We start from the raw sequence: 14,890 nt of genomic DNA on the forward strand, positions 1-14,890 counted from the left end.
CATCACTATTCTTGGTATGCTTAATAGTCCCTATTCAATATGGGACTATTGTAACAGGACAATAATTTTACTTGACCTCTGCAAAGAAATAAGTAAAGTTAACTAATTTAAATGTGCACAAGTTGAAATCACCATTTAAAAGCACTAACAACTGCCTCTGACTGATTTCCATAGCTGCTATGGCAGAGGGACAAGGTAAGCTTCAAGAGAAACCAGACATGCTACTGCCAAAGTCTGATGCACACAAGTCTATACAATTTGTTTAATCTCTTCCACCAAGGGCGGTATAACTCCTGATCAGAGTCACTGGTAGAGAAAGTTATGGGTAAGAAGCAGCAAATTTCAAGATCCTCTTTGTGGGAAGAATCTTCAAACCTGGTGTTGAGGGACAATTATTTTGATTTCTCTGAATTAAAAAAAAAAAAAAAAATTAACAAATGATTGATCCCCTGAACAGCTGTTCCAATTGCAACCAAAATGCAAATATATGTGGACAGAATGCAAAATCCCTTAACACCGGCTAGATTTAATCAGGGAGCAAAGAGGAATATCATATCCAGATAACAAACCGACTTTGGGACTACAGTGTCAGAATGCGGACACCTTTGCAAACATCCTTCTGCTTTGAACCTTGGCCAGATAAGTGGTCACTCAAGAGTGCAAATTGTCCCTGCAATATCAGTCTGCAGTTCTGTGAGACCAGCTTCCCTCTACAATATCACATCTGCCACTCTTGTTGGCAATTTTAGTTTAAGGAGAGAATGGTAATGCAAATTGAACAACTCATGTCTAAAGGTGGTAGCTACAGATCAAGGTTAAGACATCAGCAGGGCCACATGAGGATCCTGCACTACTTTCTTCTATACTTACTCTGTGGAACAGAGTTAAGTCTCTGTGGCTGTCAGTCTGGCTCTTTTCATGAGTTCTAAATTCATTTAAATAAATAAATAAATAAAATTATTTGTTTCAACTTGTCATTTGGGTAAGATCTGTTTTATTGCTGCAATTTTTGCTGTAGTATGTACAAATCAATCACAAAAATCTCTATGATGCAAACCTTTTATAAAAGTGTTACCTATGTAATTTCTTCCAGAGAAGTCTCAGATGCTGTGACAGTGATACTAAACCTACATCAAAAAAAAAAATCTTTAAAAAAACATAACTTCAATGTTTTGCTTTCAAAGAATTTTTATAAAACTCACATTCTAGAGCCAGGCACACACACCGAGCAATTAACTAAACTCTATGTTAAAATAAACTCAAACTTAAAAAGTTAGTTAAATGTATCTTCCACTTGAAAACCAATATCAAACCTAATTTTCTGTTACTCATCATGACTTTTGACATTTTTCCTTTTACAAACTCCTTTGATAAAACGTTCAGGAAACCTTCCCCCTGTCCCCTTCATTTCTTAACTGCTATGTTAATTTGACCTGTATATTTTTAAATAAACATTTATTTTCATAAGGACACAATCAGTGCAGTCAATGGTTATAGCAAAAAAATACATCTTGGATTTGCATTATGATGATATATAAGGACAATATATTTTACAGCTATCTGTTTATATAAAACCATTGACAGACTATGTTTGTTTTTAAAGGAAGAAAACACTAAATGTGGTGCAACCTGCTTTAGAAAAAGGAATATAAGCCAGAAAGACTTATCCTGGAAGAACAGTTAAAGTCAGGATACATGCTAGCATCCAAATAACAGTAAGACCAATTTGGAGAAGAAATGCTACACTTATCAGGAACACATTTTCAAACAAACCAATGTTGTGCCTTCATCTTATACCAATGCTTTTAATAGGCATGGAGCTGATGGAGATTCAGAGAATTTACATAGATTTCTGGCTTTCTTTATGTCAGCTTAGAAGGGATTCCTTTGCCTTCAGCATGCAGATGGGTATGAAATGCTGAAGAAAACTGGAGAGAAGACATCAACAGATTCATTAATTTTTTCCTACTCCTAGAAGGCCTCACATGCACCAACAGTCAAGGCTACTCAACAGTTGAGACAAGGGCAGAGAGGGACAGGACTACAGGAACAACTTAAACTAAACAGAGATATGTAACTTAGCTACTTGGAAGAAATTCTTTATTCAGTAAGTCGTGAAGCACGGAACAGGTTGCCCAGAGAAGCTGTAGATGTCCCATTAATGGACGTGTTCAAGGCTGGGTTGGATGGGGCTTTGAGCAACCTGGTCTGTCCATGGCTGGGAGAGGTGGAACTATATGATCTTCAATGTCCTTCTAACATAACCCATTCAAAGATTGTATGTAAAAAGGATCTCAAAAAGAAAGAGTCAACAAAACAAGCTCTGTAGAAATACATTCTCTCTCCTTCCTCCTACAGGGAAAATTCATCCCCCACTCATTAGGAAACAGGCAATGCTCTGTGGATCACACATGCCCACTCTTCAACCCTTCCCTTTGTTGCTCTTCTCTTTGTTTCCATTTCTGCTCTTTCTTGGCCCTGGGACTAATCTCTCTTCCTCTTTTCTTCTACCACAACAGACTTTTCTACTGCCTCCAGCCATCATAATGTCAAGCTCCAGCCAACATGACTCCTTCCACCCAGGACCATATCAGCATGGGGAAAAGCAAAGGGCCAAAGCCCTCCCTGTACAAAAAGAACCAGGATTATTCCTTTGGGCTTGGTACTGTTCTTTGTGTACAAGGTACTCAAACCTCACTACTCAGACACCACTCAGTAACCACTGAGAAACTGGGAAATGAAGCTAGAGAAGTTTTTGCCCATGCTATTAAGTCCCAAGGTCACATCAAGTATATTTCTATTTTAATGAAGACTGAATGTTTTCATTTAAAACAAAGCAAAGAAAACCCAAACAAACAAAAACAAAACAACAAAAAAAGGAGGAAAAATTAACAGAAGATTCTCATACAATCACTCGGATTCTGATGTTGGAGCTCAATGTAAATATTAATTACCATGCATTTTACAGTGAAACGTGAGAGATGGTGAGACTTGAACACAACCTGCAGAGCAGTGGCTCTACAACTGAATGCTCTGGGCAAGTAGCAGCCCAGTGTTCAAAAAAATACAAACTCAGAAGAGTTGAGAGTTCCAAGACATTTTCCCATTTGTGAAATTTCTAAAACAAAACAAAACCCCAAAGCATACAACTTCCTTTTCCTCTCATAAAAATGACCCTAAAGTTTCCAGAACATAAGTAAAGGTAGCTGCAGTGATAGTTCTTCTGTAATATTCTGATAAAATTCCAACTGAATTCCTTGATCATAAAATCTGTCAGAGATACAATGGGTCTTGTATGAATATGTTTTTGCCTCCCAAGAATTCTTAATGTCATTGATATAATTAAGAAAAGAATTTACAGAGAATATGTAGGAGGAAAAAAAAAAAAAAGAAAAGAATGGGAGACCTGGGTGAGAGAGACCCTATGGATGGCAAAGGAAACTTACAAATACATCTTATAAAATATTGCTTCTTGATCTCCCAGAATTAATTTACACAGCAGTGTACCTTGTGTGAAGGCTGCCTTCTCCTACATCTTTCTCTTTAAGCTTTACTTGCTTGACTGTCAGAAGTGTCATCTTTAATTCAGGTGTGTATAGTGATTTTCAGTAAAACCCCAGTTAAGGACACTACAGGTAAAACTAGTGCATTTGTCAAAGATTCTCTGAAGTTGTGCAGCATTTCTACTGTGTTACTGATATTGCTTTATGCTTATTAACAACAACACTTTAGAGTAGGAATTTCTTAATTATTGTGTGTTTCAATTATGAAAACCCTGTTTCATTTGGCATAGATATATCTTTTTGGTGTTTGTTACTAACCTAAGTTAACCTGCTTAGGCATTCATGATGACAAATTGAATTAAAACCAAACAAACAAATGAACGAACACCTGCTGACAGAAAATGAGGTGTAAGGAAGAATTCCTTTGACAGTCCTAATACTCTTCTGGATTTAAAAAATACATCAAGTTGATTTGTGAGAATTCTGTTTTGAACTAGGGCCTGATCCTATTCAACTGATATATTGTTGAGAGACAAAACCTCATGCTTAATATGTTATTTAAAAATTAAGAGTCAGGAATGATTAGAACACAGTTAAAATATCTTCAGTCTCTTTTCCCCTCTGATACGGGTAGATGAATTTGAGAATCAAAAGTTAAACAAAGAAGTGTAAAATACAATTATACTGTAACATAAATACATTACACTCCAGAGATATCAGAATATCAACAGTAGTATTAAATCTGCCCTGAAGTAAAGAGGTATGAAGCAATTCATTAAAATAGAAGACTAAAACTAGATCATTCTCCAGCTAACAACAGCTAACCATTTTTTTTTCCAGGAAAAATCTAACAGTTTTATCCTGATTTACTTTATATGCAGATGCAGAACATGTGGGATTTGCCTTCAGATGCTTTCCCTCTGTTTGGGGAATGGGAAACCATCAGCAGAGCTGAAGATTCAGCAGCATTTTCTCTCCATTTCCTGATCACTCTTGACTGTTAGATTACTGTGCATGATCAGAAAAATAAGGTGTACTGGAGAAGTAGTCTACAATGAAAACTGGAAGCAAACCTAACAACAAACCACAGCCTTCCACAGAAAGATTTAGTTTTGAAAGCAACAATATGTAAATATTATCTTATCTGGGTGTGCTTAATGTAGATTACTGAGATAAGTGAGATAGCTAGGGCTTTCCATTCAGTCAAAAGATAGATAAATAAAGGAGTAGCTGCAATTCCAGATGCAAAATCCAGGTTTTGTATCGGGTTTTTTTAAACCAAGTAGTAACTGGTTTTTTTCATTGTTTAAATTGGACATAGTTGCTGCTGAAATTTATCAAGTGTTGCCCATCGGGAGAGTTCTGTGGCAGAATAAGACACAAAACACAATAAAATAAAAAAATTTAAAGGGACAAATTACTAGTAAAATCAAAGTAGTAAAATGGAAGTATTTCAAATGTGTGGGATAGAGTTTGGGAGCTGAAAAATAACTATGAAGAGCCCTACCTATGCTAGAATTTCATCAACTCAGAACTTGAGTGGAAGGTGAGATCCTGAAGCAGAAGCACATGCAAAGTTTGTTGCACACATCTACCTACTCAAATGCTCTTAGACACAATTTCTTCACAATCATGTTTAAATTTTGTTCATAATCTTGTTTAAAATGAAGCTGAGTCCTAACATTAGCCCTCCACTTATTGTGACCTGTGTGCTGCTTTTGCCATCAAACCCACTAATAAGCATAAATTAGCAATCTAGGACGGTTCTCATCTTAAAGAAGCAGTCTGGCCTTTGTCTCTAAATCTAGCTCCCATCCACACACAGAAAAACCCATCATTCAATACAGAAAGGCAAGAGGGACTAAAACTTAAAGCAGAAGGATTTATCAGTTGCTAATGGAATCACTGGGCAGTGTGGTACTGCAATTCAAAAGTTACCAGTCTTCTGATACTTTTCTGCAATTTTCCTTGGGGTTTGTTCTCTTATCTTGCAAAACAAGCAACTGTGCAGCAATGATTTTAGGGGTGCTTCTGAGAAATGTCTTAAGAGTCTGTGACAAACCTTATGAAAAAAGTCCACTTGGCTACAGGTGTGTTTGGGTACTTCAGCAGATCTTATTTCTCAGAGAATCAGATCTTACTTCTCACTTATTTTACTTTCAGGTAAGGCTGATTTCAGGGCATAACAGAAACATAGCTACCCTTGCAGATCAAGTATTTGACTGGGAGTTAAAATCATCCTAGTTCTTGCCAAGTATAGATTATTTTGTAATGGAAAAGAAATAATTAAAGAAAAATTACAGGTGATCTCTACTGACAGTATTACACTGATTATCTTAGATGAGCCTAAAACCTGGTACAGATACATAATCATCAGGCTGCAGTGAGTGCACTATGTTTAAATGAGCTACAAGTGAGCAGATAACAACTCAGAAACACTTTGCTGTGGCATTTCCCTACTTTGCCATTGCTGAAACAGTTAAATCCAACCCATCCTGACCATATAATGGCTCAGCTAGTGTGAAACATGCCATAAATACTGAGTTGTCACTCTTCGCTCCATAAGTTTCCACGAGTAGCCCACGCAGGACATGGCTGCTTCCCACAGGTTACCATGCTATGCCCAATTGCCTGTTTCACTTACAATCACATTAGCACTTTCTACACTGGAATTCTTAATTGTGGCTGTGCCCAGATATTGCAAATGAGTTAAATTTTTACAATACTTTGTTCTTAGTAAGATCATTGCCTTCACAGCATTGTTACTGACCCCATTAATGCACAGTGAAAACCGTGGTGCTGTTATCCACTTCCCTGCTCCCCTGAGATGACAGAAAGACCAACAAATATTTAGGGATCCTCAAACGATTTTGGAATTTCTCACCTAAATTACTTATGCTTTTTGTAAACTGCTTCTGGTTTGCCATTGTTCTAGCCTCTGTTTTTGCAGAGAACAATATAATTAAAAAAAAAATACCACCAGAAAACAATTCAAATCATGTCCACATATAATTTAAATCTGTATGTTCGTTGCAAAGTCAGACATAATTAGAACTAAAGTAATACCAAATACATGCATTTGGTGTTCAGTCATGGATGCATATCTATCTACAGCTGCACAAGCATGTTGCCTGAGACAGAACTAGAGGGCAGATAGTGAATCGAGCATCGGGGAGTGTCTCTTGCACAACACCTTCAGCTCTCTCTTATTACACACAACACAACAAGGCACTCAGAAATTCATCAGCGAAAGACTAAAAGAGTTTCTGTTTAAAGCATAATTGAATAATATATCTTCACAATTCTTTCAAATAATTTCAGTTCTTATATTTGTTATGAAAAAATGCATTCTTTATAAAAGCTTGAAAGATGTCTACTCTACAGATTTATATATCAGTAATAATGAAACAGACATGATTCTATGAGCCAAGTATGTTGTAGGTACACAAGAAAATGCTTATTTGTCAGATAGTTTGGGTAGTTTATATGGACAATAAACATTTAACTTACAAGTATTATACTTGCTTTTTATGGGTTTGGGGCTTTTTAATAGATGCACTTTTAAACTTATGTAGATAACAATTTTATCTGCTTGCAAAGAGATTTGAATGCTGAAGTAAAATATGTGAAATTTTCTTACACAGACTAAGATGACTCTCTGTCTCTGTTTTCTTCTCCTCATGGATATTTTTTGTCTGCTTCAATATGTCAGAGATATTTAAAATAGCTGTTCTAATCATTATCCGAATCAACAGGAAAGGTACCAAATACACCAGAAATAAAACAAATTAAATTAAAAATACATAAAACCAAAGCTTTAGACAATAATCTGTACTTAAAGGTCATCTAGACAATAGAAGATAACTCTGTTCCTTGTTTGCAATAAAAACACAGTCGGATTTATGCAGAATTGACCAAGCAGTTTCTTTCCTCATATTTAAACACTTCTAAGAAGAGATCAAAAAGACTGCACGGGCTAGGGTGCTGGCCAGAAGAGGAATGGCAGAGGGGACAAGGGAGGGACTTTAAATTTGCTTAACCCTGCAAACGTAAACAATTGTCTCTATCCCTTCAGAAGAGCGTAGGTGACAGAGCGCAGGTGTGGGCGCCCGTCATAATAAAGGCGGTTTGGCTGAGCGCAGCGGAGCGGCGGCGAGCCTCGGTGAGAGATTACACACCGACCTATTGGCAGAACATGGCAAGGGAGAATGTCAGATTTCATATTCGCCAGACATCTACAGCAACTGATGCCTTGTAGTCAAAGGCTGTTAAATTACCTGTGAAGGTTACTGGCAGCCCTGAATGTTTTTCTCATTGTTTATTTAGTTCCAAAAGCACTTGGTCTTTGTGCTGATTGCCCTAACTGACAGCCCAGGAAATCTGGACTTTGTAAACAGGGCACTGCTGTATTGAATTACAGGTAACAAGTGTGTAATCAACCTGCTGGGGCTGGACCTTTGCAAAGAAATCTTCGGTATACAGACAAAAAGAATAGGTTTCAATACTGGGGAATCAATTACATGAGCAGATGAGTATAAAAGAGATCAATTTAAATCCTTTGTGATTATTTCCTATAGCATATTTAGAAAAAGAAAAGACCCTGACATACTGGAAAGGTAATTAAGCACTTTATTCATTGTTGCAATAATATTATAGAAATTAAAGGTGAATATGATTTGAAGCTCCCTCATTATAACCCATAAAACTATATTAGTTGAACAGTCCTTAGCTGCAATATGCTTGTTTTAAAAAAAAATAAAGCCTTGCAGATTCCTGTTCTTAAAGAAGAGTTTCTGTAGTGAAATTACATAAACTGGAACAAAGACCAACCCAAAATTAACTAGTTATTTTTGGTCTCCTAAAAGGTAAAGAGAACCACTACAAAGCAGGGATCTAGTGAAATCTAATACTGTGATATTTCTGCATACTAAAACAACATAATAAAGTTCAACAACCACCCCCTCCAGACCATAGATTTATATGAGATATTTAAACTGTAATTGTTAATTAAAAAACATAAATAAAATCCAGTGGCAATCAGTCAACAGAATAACCCTATGCCAGAAAACATTGAGTCACTGAGTAGAACATGAGAGGAATTTTTTTTTTCCTGGTGTTTTTTTTTTTGGGCTGTTTTTTAAATCATCAAGACAGGCCTGTTCCGCCTGTGACTGTGGCCACCATGGGCAATAACATTCACCAAATAAAGAAAAACTTAACAATGAAGATTTCAGAATATAAACATCCAATGGTATTTCCTATCTGAACATCACTTATTAAAACAGATACCGTATGCTATCATCTTATTATGCCCCAAAGACTTGTTTTTGCAGTTTGAAATTACAAGAAAAAACAAGGTTTCATTAATGTACTCACTGATGATGATAATTTTAGACTGCTTGCAGTATTGGAATGTATGCTTTGTTAAAGCAACTGGACTTACATTGCTAAATTTTATTCACTCTAGGGAAGCAGTTCTCTACTTTGGCATCCCCAATTTCTTTTAAGTGCCTGAAAAACATGTTATAAAACTGACTTTTATTTCTGTTTGCTCATGCGTCAGTATTTATGTACCAATATGTCCCTAAAAATTGAAATCCCTGACTTACTTGGGAGTGGAAGGCTATTTTTTGCAAATAACAACAACATATGAAATGCAACCTTGTCTAGTTATAAAACTTTCAACTAAACTTATTGCATGGAAGAAGAGATGATGATAACTGACCAGGAACAATGGAAACACTAGAGCATTTCTTATCAATACTCTCCACCTGACTCAAGATCTAGACTACAAGAGATATTTGACAGTTTCAGCATTATTTATTTTCAGCAATATTTATTTTCAAGACTATTGAAAAATTTTTGGTCAAAAGAGAAAGTCTACTAACTTCTAATGACTGTCTATTACCAGATATTCCAATTGCCTACCATACCCTTCCTTCCTTTCTAATATTCCTGTAAATACCTGCATTTTCAGAAAAATAACATACTTTCTCAAGCCAATGGAAACAGCTTGTGAAAAATTTTTAAATCTGACTCACAACAACAATAGTCTGTGACAGTGAGAAACACTGCTCCAGTATTGCACTGAGTAAAATACACACATTTCTGTCCACTCCCAATGTACCACCTTTCAATGATATTGGAGATCTGTCTGTTCTTGTGTCTTGAAAAGCAGTTGACACGAATATGATTTCACATTTTCCCAAAGTTCTTTTATATACTCTCTTTGAGATGTTCACTTCCCGTTTGCTTTTCAACACACTTTACATAGTCATGATGACTAAAAACTTACTAGCATTGAAACGAAGGTTCCTATCAAGTAAATATTAGCACATATATTGAAGGTCACAATTGATGTTCCCAAAATCAATGTTAATAATTTAGTTGTGCACTAAGTACATGAACACTGACATTCATGGGTAAGAACTGAACTGAATCAGCTTAGCACTTTATGGCACATGAAAATGGTAAATGTAAGGATTCTATTTCCTCACATTTTGGCTTTTTTCTGAGTCACTCTGCAGCAAGAGTGAAATGTACCCCACGGAGTCACAGTGCCTGGCCTTTGCACTGTAGACAGAGAAAGGTATAAAAACTCCAGCTTCTCTTCAGTGTTTTTTACTCACCTGAAGCTTATTTTTTAAGCTACTGTTTTTTTAAGTCCCTTTCTTTCCTTTTTCTAGAAAGCAAAATTAAAGGACTTCTTCAGAAATATTTGCTATACCAAGGCACTATTAAGTTAGACATGGGCATGAACTCCCCCTTTTTGGAGTGTTAACTGTATATCTAAAATATCTATCTAAAATACAAACATCATACAGCTCTAGCCTTTTTTCTCATGGACAAACACTGTGTGTCGTGTCAACTGTAAGTGCACATCTTCCAGAATAAAATCTTTATATGATCACTTCTTGCACTGAGCACCTCTCATAGACACATGACAACATTTACACTCAACCCCACAAAACAGAGCCCATTGTACAACAATGAAGCACTCCAGTCAATGCTGTACTCTTAACTAGATTCACATTGGTAATATATTACTACAATTCTGCTTCAATTAAAAGCATATTTCAGCAGAAGCCCAGGATATGATAGCTGCTCTATGCATTTTAATAATACAGATCAATGGTGTCAGAATTCTACTTTACATAAATAAAGACTGATCATATTAAGACAAAATCCCGCATAACCTAAATGTATATTGATGGCAGCAACCCAGAAACTGATCACAATCTTTACACTCTGGATAAAAATCAGTAAGCCTATTTTAACTGACTTCAATGTTTTAAAAGCAAAAAGTATTTTATTCTCTCCAGGATTAAAAAAAATCAAAAAAACCCTCAAAAACAGGGGAAAAATAATTAATCTACAATAGCAAACTCCAATGAAAATACTTATCTGGTTCTAAATATTAGCATAGGAGGAACATGTTATTACATGATTTTTGCAGCTACTAAAGTCAAGCTAATTTATACTGCACTTATAAAGTTAATTCAGGAAATGCAAAATTTTTATTGCATTAGCAAAAAAATTCTGAAAGACTAAAATATTTATCCTTGGTTTTCATGTCATGTAATTTTGTTTTAAATTTAGAACTCTAATGAACTGCTGGACTGTACACTTAACACAGGTCTCCTAGGGATTCTGTCACTGAAAACTTTCATGCGTGTTCCTGCAAATTTCAACGTCTGGAGACTACAAGAGTTAATATTTAGTGGTAGTAACAAAATTAGGAAAATTGCCATTACCTGTGACCCAGATCTTGGGATAATACTGGAAAGGACCAAAATAGGTAGCAAATGTACCTCATGATAGTGTGCATTTTCTGAAGAACATATCTGTTTTTATTTATGTGAGTTCCAGCACTTCTAGAAAGTTACAGAAAATATTGCTCCTTTGTATTGAAAATATCTGTATAATATGTTAAATTCTGAATTTTAATTGATTAATTCTGAAAAGCTAATGTAGCATTAGATCAAAAGTACTCCTTTCTTGCATGCAATTAACCACAGGGAAGAGGTGACCAGATTTACCTGGAAGATGATTAATAAAAGGTAAATCAACATTTGTAGGAGAAGTATAGGCATAGGTTTATGAAACTATCTAGCTCTACTGTAAGGGCACTGGCTTGTTCTTGGCATGTTAATAAAGATCAAAGTTATACAACAGAAGAAGCAACATGTATGTGCATTGTCCTCACTAGAAATCTTTTAACACGTGGTGTTCTGCTCTGGCTCTTGTTCAGGGCCAGAGAGTACATCATCCTTTGCAGTTTGATCTTGCCATCTAATACCCCTGCTTAAAATCTGTTTATACTCTGCAAAATATTAAATCAGGAATATAATATCCTGGAAATATTTCTCCTCCAGTGGAAAATACTGAAGTCATGGGCTTAGGCTTTCCTGACTACTGTGAACTGGGCCAAGAAGTACATCATAAATATTACTGGATTTATTAAACATATTACTGGTAATACTCTATTTTGCTGCATTAAACAACACAATCAATTAATTAATGAATGCAAACTAGACGGTATTTTAAATGCCCTTCCAAAAAGGCATAAACCTGGGTTGCACAGGTACAAAAGTAGGTACTTTTAGATAAGCAGTTGGTAAGAAAAATATGGAAAATTATATTTCACTATTTAACTGGTATAAGATCTTATCTTTCAAGAGAAAATTGCATTACTTATCCTTTTCAGGAAAAGAAATCAAGAAATACAAATTAAAAAAAAAAAAGGAAAAGAGAAGGCTGAGAAAAGACTTGTGCAAACAGCCTGTAACTTAGATTTTCTCTACCACTGCAAGAGTAAGTCTTATCTTGTAATAATCTACTAAGAATTCAGCTAGACCAATAACAAAGAAAAGGAAAAAACCCAACCAAACAATCAAGCCAAACAAAACAAAAATAAACTCCAAAACCACTGCAATGTCCAACTACCAGACCAGATCTAGAGCTTGAATGGTGATAAAATCCTTGTGATAGTGAGCTGCTTTGGTCTTAAAAATGTCCAGCACACATGGCTGACAAAGAACCCACCTAAACAAAAACAGCCTTTACACCACTGTAAATAAATCCACATCAAGGAACGTTTCCATAATACAACTGCAGTAAAAAACATCTTCAGTTTAGAAGTGAAACGAGCATAGAACCTGTGCAGACTCAGAATGAAACCCACAAAAAGTTGTAAGACTGAATTAATGTAGTAGAGCATGCTATTCCAGCACACCACTGCCGTGTGATACGTTCTGCTTTGCTCAAAAATAATCAACCACTTTAAATATCAGCATCCCTACACTTAAAAAAGTGAAAATTGTACTTATGAAAAGTACAATTATTTCATATATATGTTTGTTGCACTCAGTATAATGTATATTGCAAGAAAATGTTGCAACTCAAACTAACACATGATGAATACTGCGAAAAAGTAATGATTTACAACAATTCATTAATCATCAAGGCATTAAAGTATCCACAAAGCTCTAAAAGAATTTTATGGACCATGTTATACTTATGTTCCAACCAAAGAGCATAAGCAAATTTAATATTGATTATTAACAAAACTGATCTGTCAGCATCTTCAAAAACTTAGTTAATAATTCTTATAAGCAGCTCCCCTGTTTTCAGCAGTGATGAAACTACAGGACAGTGCAACATGGTAAGGAATAGTATCTCAAAGTAAAAAAACAAATTGCTTTGTTGCACTTGGAGCTAGTACATTGTTGAAGAGAGTTCACAATCGAGTTACTTGCTTATAATGTCTTACTAAGGGTTCTCCAAACACAGGAAGTATTGTATTCCTGTGGAGTCTTGTCTGCTGCTCCCCTGGAAGAGCAAATGGATGCAAGCACAGCTCCCATATCCAGGAGCAATACGGACCTCCATTTCAGAACAGCGTGAATGAAGTAAGTCATGAAAAGATGTAACTGTTATCTAATTCTAGTTAGAAAGTTTCTCACTCGATTTGCAGAGCTGAAAAAGTGTATTTCTAGAAATATAATGGGATTTAAAGCAAAAAAGAGTCATCTTCATAGTATGTCAAATGTAAGAAAAATACAGAACATGAATTTCTACTTAGTCTTTATTAAAAGTGATAAATGCAATTGAAGCAGTCTCAGCAGATTTGGACTATGGAAAACACTATCAGTTGCCTGGAAAATACATCAGAACTGTTGGTCAACTCCATAAAAGTATATTCAGCTGAAAGTCTGTCACTGGTGCTTTTTGCTGACCAATTCAGCATCACTGGTTAGATCAAACAACATTGTGTTTGTATGCCAAACCTACAACGTCTGTCTTTGCTGCAGTGTCCGTAACACAATATATCAGAAATAGCCACACACAGCAGTTTTCTGCATCTCCTATACCTTTAACTTAATCAGACACAGTGTGACTCACAAACGTCTGAGATCATTTCTTTCTGCTTGTATGAGCTCAGGGAGGCCTCTTTAATTTATCACCAAATAAAGGCACAAATTGCTGGTGCTGGTGATTCTGGTATCAGCTTGCAGTTGCAAGAGTGAAAGACCTATCAGTTCATATGACATTGTCTACTTTACAGCCTTGCTCTTTTTGACTAATTAATCTTTGATTGTTTCTCAAAACTCTTAACTTCAGCACCAGATCAAGCCAAACACTAAACAGTGTTTATGTTTCCACTTGGCTTCATCTGACTTTTAGAAACCTGGATATAATGCTTCCTGCCGTGACTAAATACTTACAAGGTACCCACCTTGGGGTTTAGATTCATTGCATATATAAAAGTGAAATATAAAATTCAATGCCAGCACCTATTTAAAAATAATTTTTGCCATATCATACTAATGAAAACATAGTGTCGCTTTAGAGGACGTACCGTTGGCGTGAATGACAATACAAAACCTATGTGCATCCTGTGCAGTCAGAAAAGGCTTGGCAAGGATTTATGACCCAGACAAAGGAATTCTTTCAAGGACATGTAGCAAAATAACCTGAAGTTATGAGACAAAAATACAGGACTAAGCAAGACCAGTCTGGAACAGCCTTCCTCAAGCTGGAATGGGCAAAAATGAAATGCACTCAAGGTTGTAATCCTTCACTTCTTTTTTATCTCTGAACTTGATACTCATAATCTAGGAAAAGAATGTGCCACTGCTAGATGAAATCCTTACAGCTATAGAGGTATAGTCAGTGTAAGACCAATTGTACCAACTTGCAAGAAACTTGAGTTACATTTTGGTGTATTTTTTTTGTTTGCTTGTTGTTTTGTTTTGTTTCTCTGTAGTGCTACATTTTTGCCGAAGAAGTGGTTTACCGATCACTCCAAAGTGTTTAGTTATGCTCTGTTTTGGAAAGTAAGACAGGACAAAGAAGAAAGACTATGGATCACGAGACAAGAGATT

General features: G+C 35.8%; 1 protein-coding gene across 2 annotated transcripts in view; it reads right to left on the reverse strand.

Moving 5' to 3' along the window:
• The window catches only part of ZNF407 (zinc finger protein 407), a 334,832-nt gene that overhangs the window by 61,164 nt on the left and 258,778 nt on the right, over positions 1-14,890 (reverse strand). The window contains exon 9 of one of the 2 annotated variants that reach the window (XR_014590699.1): positions 8,947-9,014. The exons of the other annotated variant lie outside the window; for it this stretch is intronic. The gene's annotated coding sequence lies outside the window, so the exon portion shown is untranslated. The remainder of the gene's footprint in view (positions 1-8,946; positions 9,015-14,890) is intronic. 2 annotated transcript variants of the gene reach the window in all.

The sequence above is a fragment of the Zosterops lateralis genome, assembly GCF_965231275.1.
Source record: "Zosterops lateralis genome assembly, chromosome: 1".
NCBI classification, from domain to species: Eukaryota; Metazoa; Chordata; class Aves; order Passeriformes; family Zosteropidae; genus Zosterops; species Zosterops lateralis.